This window comes from Balearica regulorum, chromosome 16, assembly GCF_011004875.1.
Source record: "Balearica regulorum gibbericeps isolate bBalReg1 chromosome 16, bBalReg1.pri, whole genome shotgun sequence".
NCBI classification, from domain to species: Eukaryota; Metazoa; Chordata; class Aves; order Gruiformes; family Gruidae; genus Balearica; species Balearica regulorum.
In genome coordinates, this window is record NC_046199.1 from 6,251,132 (window position 1) to 6,259,806 (window position 8,675).

Consider the following 8,675-nt stretch of genomic DNA (forward strand, 5'->3'; position numbering starts at 1 on the left):
ATACTCCAGTGTTTTACAGTAATCAGCTGCAGCTCGACGGCACCGTGACAACTTCAGCAAAGCCCGGAGCCGTGCTGCAGTCAGCAGAAGCTGGACAGAAGGAGCTGGCAGCTGTAGGATTGCCCCTTGCCTGACCCTCTGCAAACTGGGACTCGAGTGCAGCTGCATGAGGCTGATAACATATTGCATTGCTTTGTGTACGCACTACAAAGCAGACGGCACTGAGCCCCAGGACTCCTCTTCTCAAGAGGCTGGAACGTCAAGTCCAGCCTGGCTGGTAAAATCGATTCCTTCCTGCCGGAGGGCAGGATGAGCCTAACAGACCCTGCAGCAGCCAGGTAGCATGGGCAAAGGTGGCTTCTTGCAGCGCAGGGTTGAGTTCCACCATCCAGGGTTTTTCTCAGGAAACGGGACTGTGCTCCACTTTTTCACTAAGGACTTACTTCTCTCGCCCTGCAGTGCTGCAAGCCTTTCGCTAATGAGACATCCCCGCTCGAGAAACTCTGAAGAAAAAAAGCAAATTGTTGCCAACTTTCTGCAAGGTTCCTTTACAGGGAGCCCAATAAAGCACAAGAATAGATCTGATCTGCTAGAAAGTAGGACTTTCTCCTCCCTAGAGCTTGTTCTGATTGCCGTGGAGCAAGCTGCAGCACGGTGATCCACCTGTGCTCAGGTGGATCAAGCCCAGAGGTGGACACGAGCCCAGATGCAGGTGGAGGATCCCCAGGTCCAGCTCAGCGGTGGCCTGCTACAGCAGAGCTCCTGGAGCACAGGGAAAGGGCTCGATGCTACTGCTCTGTTTGTGATCTCCTGGTGGGTTTTAAAGCAAGGCAGATGCACATGAACTCCATTTCTCTCACCCTCCTGCCAGGTATGTGCTGTAAGTGCTGGAGATCGCTTCTGCAAACAGGTAGCCTCAACAGAAGGGAAGGTTTGTAGCAAACAAGAAGAGGTGACGTGGACTTGGGAGGCTGGGAGCTTTCTCAGCAAATAATCCAGGTTGAATGGGGTCCTGCTGAGGAGGGGACAGGGATAGTGCCGCAGCTCCACACCTGCACAGGGCACTGAGTCTGGCCCAGGTGGTCCTACTGCCCGCCGGGGCTCCCTGGGGAAGGAGCTAATCCCGTGTTTGCAAAATTCCCGCTCAGTGCTGGAGGTGGGCGTGCTGGGATGACTGCCTTTGCCAGGGAAATACGCTACTCGGGGTGACAGGCTGCCCGCAGCACCGCACAGGCGTGTAGGACAGGAAATCAGGGAGAACAAATATCCTGTTCAAATACCGGAGGACAGCGTGTAATTACCTGAGCTGGGAGCCAGCCAGGACTCCAGGAGTAATACTGCTGCGAGAGCAAAAGAGCTGAAAAGCGGGAGGGAGGGATGGGGGAGGTAGGTACTGAAGAGCCATGTACAGGCTTTGACTCTGTTTTAGGAAGGCAACAGCATCTCTGCACTGTGCCCCTCGCTGGGGCTTTGATCCAGCGTGGATGGAGAGAGAGATGTGGTCCCCAGTATGCCCTCCACACCCCATCTTCCCCAGCCACCCCGCTGCCCTCCCGCCCTGTGGAGCTGGGGTGTCTGCTCAGGGGATGCTGCAGCCCCGGTTCTCCTCGTACCGTCCCTCACCACTGTGGCCCAGCCATAGCCCCTCTTGCTAGGGTCCAGAAGCTCCGCTGGCCTCTTTGCACTGGGCCATTTTGTACCCTGTGCCAGTCCCAAGGCAAGGTTTTGCAGCCACACCTGAACGCTGCTGGAATGGCGCAGAAGGAATTGAGCCCAAACCAGCCCCAGAACCTGGTGAGGAAGATGTAGATGGGTTAGAGCAATGCACCACGAAATGCTTTGGGGACAGAGCAGGGAGTCATAGGCTTCAGCTGGGGGTAAGAACACACTGTCACGGGAGCAGCATCAGGACAACAGTGCCAAGGGCTGGGGTGCTTGCAGAGACCGACCCACAGCGGTTTCAGCCTCACGTCTGTCACCTTCCTCAGATTTGGATGAAACCTGCTGAGTTCAGACTCCTCCAGACTCTTCAGGGCTTTCAAGCACCGGGTCAGGCTGCGTGCTTCACTCGATAGCTGGCAGCGGCAATCTGGATGCTGGGCTGATGTGTGCATCAGGAAAGCGGCACTGCAGGTCTCTAAACCAGGAGGAAAACCTTTGTGGTTTCTGAGGGACGCAGTGCTGGAGTCTTTGCTGAGGAGCCTTCTCAAATTGGGCCAAGCCCTCCTGGCTCAATTTTGTGGCTGTACGGAAGGAATCTGGATGGGCACAGGATGATGATGATGTGCCATTTTCTCAGGACTCCGCTGCGGTCCCTTGGCTGGCTCATGCCGGGCTTCGGTCCCCCAGTTTCCACTGACGGCAGCTTGATTTTTGGAAGACCAGCAGTTACATGGCTGGGGGGGGGGTTGGACCTAGAAGCACTTCCAGGGATCAGCCTCGTGGGGCTGACCTGGTATGACTGACGGTGAAGTGCAACCAGCCTGGTGGACCAGGCTTCTTCAGGGAAGAGACCCTCACCCCGCAGAGCCTGGTCCCACCGCCCGTAGATGCTCTTCCAAAGAGCTCTTTCCACATCTCCATCTGTATTGCTGCATATCCCATCACACTTTTCAAGAACAATTTTTCTCCTTAACCACCAGCCCGAAGTTTCAAAGTTAATTGGGGTTGGTGAGGTATAAATAGACGCTGGACCAGATGGAAACTCTGTCGTGATTTATAGCTAGCTGAGCCATCACATGTTCCACTTGTACTCTGAGCAAGGGCACTATTAATTATGACACTGCCCAGGCAGATCGCATGGGACGTTACAACAATGATATTCAAGCTGAGGACTTAAATATAACCTGGCTGTGACGTTTTGCTGAGCGAGCGAGATGCAGAGAGGACCTGCCTGTTGCAGCAGCACAGTTTTCAGGGCATTGCTCCAGCAAGCCCCAGGGCAGCACGTGTTTTGGAGAGCTTTGGATGGACAAAACCAGCAGAGCTGGTCCTTCTCAGTGACTGTTCTTTTGCAGGATCCCGCTTTTGTCCAGGCAAAATGCAATAACTCTGAGGGATATTTTCTCCATGCTGAGGCTGTGTTTTGTCCTCAGTAGCTGCTTTGAGAAGAGCCCACGTTACAGGCACCCTCTCACTGATGCAGCCAAAACCTCCTGCTCCAAAAAGCGAATTAGGATTGAGCTTCACCCACAAGGCTTCTCTTACAGTAATTTCCCATCCCTGCGCCTCTGCCTGGGGCCCCAGCAACGTGCTTCTGGATCCTGACACAATCCTCACAGGAAGGAAAAGGCTCCTGTAGGAGAACCCAGGAAAGGAAGGACTGGGATAAAGGAATAGGAGATGATGGAGGCCAAGCCCTGACAGTGGCTGGCCTCTGCTGCCAGCTACCCTCGCTGCACGAGGCAGCCTAAGCCCCGTGAAGAGAGCACTGCACATTCCTGGCCTGAGGAAGCCCATAAAAAAAAAAAAAAAGGCAGTGCGAGCATCCCACCCTGCAAGCCCTGCATCCTTCGCTCTGCAGCTCCAGCTGGCCATGGAGCATCCTCGCACCAGTCCGGAGCGCATGCGTCGCCCCGAGGGGCTGCAGAGAGAGCGAGAGCGGGGCAGAGGGACGTCTCCTCATGGGCGTTTCCAGGGGGGGTATAAGGATCAAAGGACTCGCCGAAGGTGATCCGGGAGAGGCTGGGGCTGCACCAGGTCTCCTGAGTATCAGGCCTCTTCATCACTGCCTGTTTCTCCTCGCAGCCCACACTTAAAACATCTATTCGCTTATCCATTGTGAATTGGGATTTTGCTAATTACTGGAAGAAAATGAAGCCCAGGGCAAGGGGGGGATGACTATTCCTACCTTTCCCCAAGCCCTTTCTGCATGAGGAACAGATTCCCCATCCTTTACAAAGCAGTCAGTTCAAGAACAGTTTGCAGATGTCCTGATTTTTCTGGGACCTGCTGCTCAGAGGTAAAATGAGAACATGAGCCACAGCCTCCTCTTGCTTTTAGAAAGCATCGACCTCTTGCATTTCCCATACTGCGTAGCTTCCAAAATACATACAAGTGTCACACAGCACTGTCAGATAGGAAGAAATCTTTACAAAAGCTTCCCTGGGAACTCTGCATCGCAAACTGAATAAGATGTGCAATTACAGAGCCATGATTTAAGAACTTAAAACCCGGCTAAGCTTGATAGAAGGTATCAGACTTACAAACAATATGTAGGGAGAATTTAATCTTGCAGGGACTGCAGTTATTTGAGGGGAGAGATTGTCTTTGGGATTAAGAGCCAAATTACTGCAAGTTTTTAGTAAATCTTTATATTTTCAGCCATACCTTATTATGGTGGTTTTGGGACAGGAGCTTGGTTTTGTGGTGGGCATAAATCCAGAAAAATAGTTCAGATTCTCTGGAACAGGCAAAAAATGAAGAAAATGGATTTGGACATTATCTGGGCGGCTGACTACTTGAAGCTCACACACAAGCATTTCATTAAGGCACGTGATTTTCCAGAAAGCACCAAAAGGAGGCAAAAAATATCTAATTTCCCCACTATTCCTAAAAACCCCCAAAAGAAGCCCTGAGCACACACACGCACCCCTTGCTGGGAACCCTGCAGTCACGCTGGGAAGCGCATGTCTGAGCATCCCTATTTTGAACTGATCTCGGTATTAACGCACCGCAGAAGCATTCACTCGGGATAGCATCCTCCTCGTTATCTGGGAGCTGAAGGAACCGAAGCCCACCTCCTCCTGGGCTGGGGGGGAATCGATGTGCTGGGGGGATGCTGGGGGGGGAATCGATGATGCGCTTTGCAGGGCTCTGTGCCCGGATGGCCGCAGCCCCGGCTGGACACATGCGGTGGCTTTGCGGCAGCCGGGGGAAGTGGAGAGCAGCGGGCTTGGGGGCTGCCGGGGCATCCCGCCTGTGGCTGGGTCCGCAGATGTCTATCTTCCACCCGACGAATCCAAACACATCGATGCCGTGTCTTGGTGTGCAACAGACATATCTGTGCAAGAATAATGTTTGAATTAAAGTTAGCATCATTGCTGTAGCAGAGAGGGTAGGACCTGGGGCAAATACTTTTCCTCCTTGATATCTCAGATTTAGGTGGCTTTACGCAGCTGGCAGCTGACTCCGGGACCCGGAGCTGAGCTCAGAGCCGAATGGAGCTGGTTGTCCCCAGCAACAGCGCGGCATCCCTCTCCTGCTGTGTGACGGGTAATGTCACGTTATTAGAACAACACGGCCTGCAAAAATACTTGGGGAAAAAACCCAAGTGGCCCTGGCTTGATGCGGGCAGTGCTGGCCCCTGCGTCCCCATGCAGCATCTCCCCGCAGCTTGTCCTTAGTGCCAGTCACCCCGGTTCGAGCGCTCGTCTTGCTGGATGATGTTTAACAAACCTGTTCATGTCTCTGCAGCTTGGTGAGTGGGGTGACAAATGCAAACTGCTTTGAGATCCTCTGTGGGAAATAACTCACTCCTATCGCCAGCCCTGAGCATGCAAGCATTGTTTTATCTACCGGGAATGCACGTCTATGCCAGGCGAACGTGGATATAGACCGCACAGCATTAAATGAACCACGGAGGCCAGGAGTTGGCAGAAGGAAGGAGCAGCCTGGGACAGGGAGCAAAATACTAAGCACACGCTTACTGAGGTGTTTGCGGGTCAAATCCACAGTACCAGAAACACCAGAAACCTCAGCTGCAAGGAAATGCATTTGTAGGTGTTCAGGCTCCCCGCCGGCCGAGGAGCAAAGCTGCTCCAGAGCCCGCGTGGTGTTTGGTGCTAGTGTAGCAGGGGCTGCGTCTCTGCGCCTGAGCCATGCCATCTTCCCGCGGGCACGGCTCCCGTGCAGGCTGCCGAGACCCCGCTGGGGCCGGGCACTGTCACGGCTGACACGGCGGCAGGAGAAATGGTCTGTTCCCTGTCGCCTCGCGCTGCCGTGCTGCCGGCTCACCCGCTGCTCTTTCATGGGTCACGCTGCTCTGCCCGGCTCCGTTGGCTGCTTTGCCCTTTCCAGTCCAGCGCGATTGCTTTATTCCTGCTGGCATTCACATGGCTTCCCAAATTGGGTCAGTCTGGGCAATTCCAGCTTGTGCCAGGTCCCAAAGACCTTTTCCCCTTTGCACTTTCCATCAGAGGAGACTGAGGGAAATCCGGGGCAGCAGCGTGCACTTGACCTGACGTGGGTACCAGGAGCTGCGCCTCCTGAGAGCATCACACGCACCATGGACATACCGTCATTCGAGGAGTGGTGTGATAACAGATTGCTATGACAGTGCCTTCCTTGTCCTGCTTGTCACCATGCCTGAGGTCACCTGCCATTGCAGACTGATCCAGGCAAAGTCCCCTGTCTGTCGAACACGTTCACGATCGCTGGCTGCTGCTCCTGGGCCAGCCGGGATCGCCTGCAGCATCCTCGCCGGGCCAGCACCATCCTCCCTGCCCACTGCCCACTGCTCTGCCTGGGCAGCAGGGAGGCGACGGGCAAGGAAATATTCAGCTAGTTCAGGGCTGGCTTCTTGGTAGAGAAGCTTGATTCTCTCGGCAGGACGAGCACTTCTAATTTATGGTGACAGAGGGAAATAATTTGATGTTTTCTGGCAGCCGCACTCTTCTGTCAGCCATAACTTAATCCCCGGTGTGCAGAGCGCTGGCTCTGCGCAGAGGGAGCTGCTGGACGAGGCTCCCCGTCAGGAAATGGTCCCACCGAGGCTGCAGCCAGGCTCTCCTGACGGACACAGCAGGCTCGGTGCTAGCTCCCACACACCTGGCACTATTTCCCCAGCACTGCAATGTGACCTCTGCAGGGATGCAGCACCAGGCCACCTTGCACACCTTGCTGACACCCCCTGCTCCCTGTGCCCTCCTGGGAGGGAAAACCAGCTGTGCACACTGCTGTGCCTTCTGGGCTTTGAACACAACTCCTGCCACAGCACACGCTGGAAAGTCATTGCACAAGCTGTGGGGCAGCAGCAGACAAGGAAAAGCAAGGGTCCTTCCCTCCAGCACCTTTGCCCAGGCAGCACCATCCATCCCCGCCGCGGGGCTCCTTCCCCCTCCCCGAGCCACCAGCTCCTTCCCCAGTGACCCTGGCTCACTCCCACTGCGGCTGCTGCCGTTCTGGGTGATTAATTCAGTGTGAGTAATTTTGGAGCAGATGATCTCATTCACGTGGTTCCTGCTACTTCTCTGGTGGAGAGGAGAGGAGAGGAGAGGAGAGGAGAGGAGAGGAGAGGAGAGGAGAGGAGAGGAGAGGAGAGGAGAGGAGAGGAGAGGAGAGGAGAGGAGAGGAGAGGAGAGGAGAGGAGAGGAGAGGAGAGGAGAGGAGAGGAGAGGAAACACGATGTCCATGCAAGCCGTCCCTCCATGCATGCTCGGAAAGCCCGGCACCAGCCTGCAGACCACTTAGTGCTCCAGGCAGAGCAGAAGGAAATTTGCTGGCAAATTGGTTTCTCTCAATAGAGGGCAATTTAATCATTTAGGCTGATAAGGGCTCAATTATGGCTTTGCATCAAGGCCAGTGTTTGGGGCAGCAAGCAGCTCCTGTGGCCAAGGAGCAGCCTGGCTTGCAGGGCTCCTGGGGGGCTGGGGAAGGTCCCCGACAGGGGACATGGCACTGGAGGCCATTGGAGACTTCCAAGCTCTGCTCCTGCCAGGGGATGGGGAGGCTTTGTGAGGGGTTGCAGGGACCCCCTGCGGTCCCCCCCCTCGCCAATGGGAAACCCCAGTGGATCAGGCACCCTCTGACTGCCTACAAAGAGAGTCAGAGACATTAAAGAAATTGGTGGGCCTGTGTTTGGAGGGACAAGACCTGCATGGAGGCAGCCACCCTGTCATGGGCCCTTGGGTGATGGGACAGTCATCGGCCAGGAGAGCGAGGGTGGCAGCGCTGCCTTGTCCCAGGCTGCACCGCGAGGACACTGGAGTGAACCCTATGAAATGGGATGAGATTAGCAAAGCAGCTGAATTATTCTAAGCTAATAAAGTACCTAGCCCAGATGGCTCCCACTATGAATACTATTAAAGAGAAAAACTCAGGGTAAATTAGGAGACTTGAGGGTAAGGCTTTTAATTCATGTGCAGAAGATGCTCTGTGGGGTGGGGAGCAGCCCCCTTCGAGGGGCAGAGATTTGGTACTTCCTCACAGCCCTGGAGAGATGAGTATGTGCTCCTTCTCCCCCAGCGTCTGCTATCTTTCCCTTGGAAACCCATGCTGGCTGCTCTTGTTGCCTCCTGGCACCACCAAGTTTGGAGCCATGGAGGTACTTCCCTGCCACGTGCACGCCCACGCAAACCCCAGCCGCTTGGGATCCGTTTGCAGAATTATTTCCCATCCCTGAGGGTGCTCTGAGCCCCCAGACACCTCCGTGCTGGCCCCCTCCCGCTGTCTGGTGGGAGCCCACACTAAGACTCTCTACTAAGGGAACAGGCAACATGAATTTGCTCCTGATTTTCAGTGCCTGAAATAAGCCGTAAGCAGCAATGAGACCCGCGCTGTGTTTGCCTTGCGAAGGGCTGAGCTGCAGCCCCAGAAGCGGAGGGGCTCAGAGGGAGGGTGCATTGAAGGGCTAGGGGCAAACCGCAGCCTGCCAGGTGCTGTTTATCCCTCCCTCGCCCTGGGAAGTGGGTGGCCGAGGCAGTAAGTGAGGTTGTGGTGCAGAGCAGGGGTAGGCG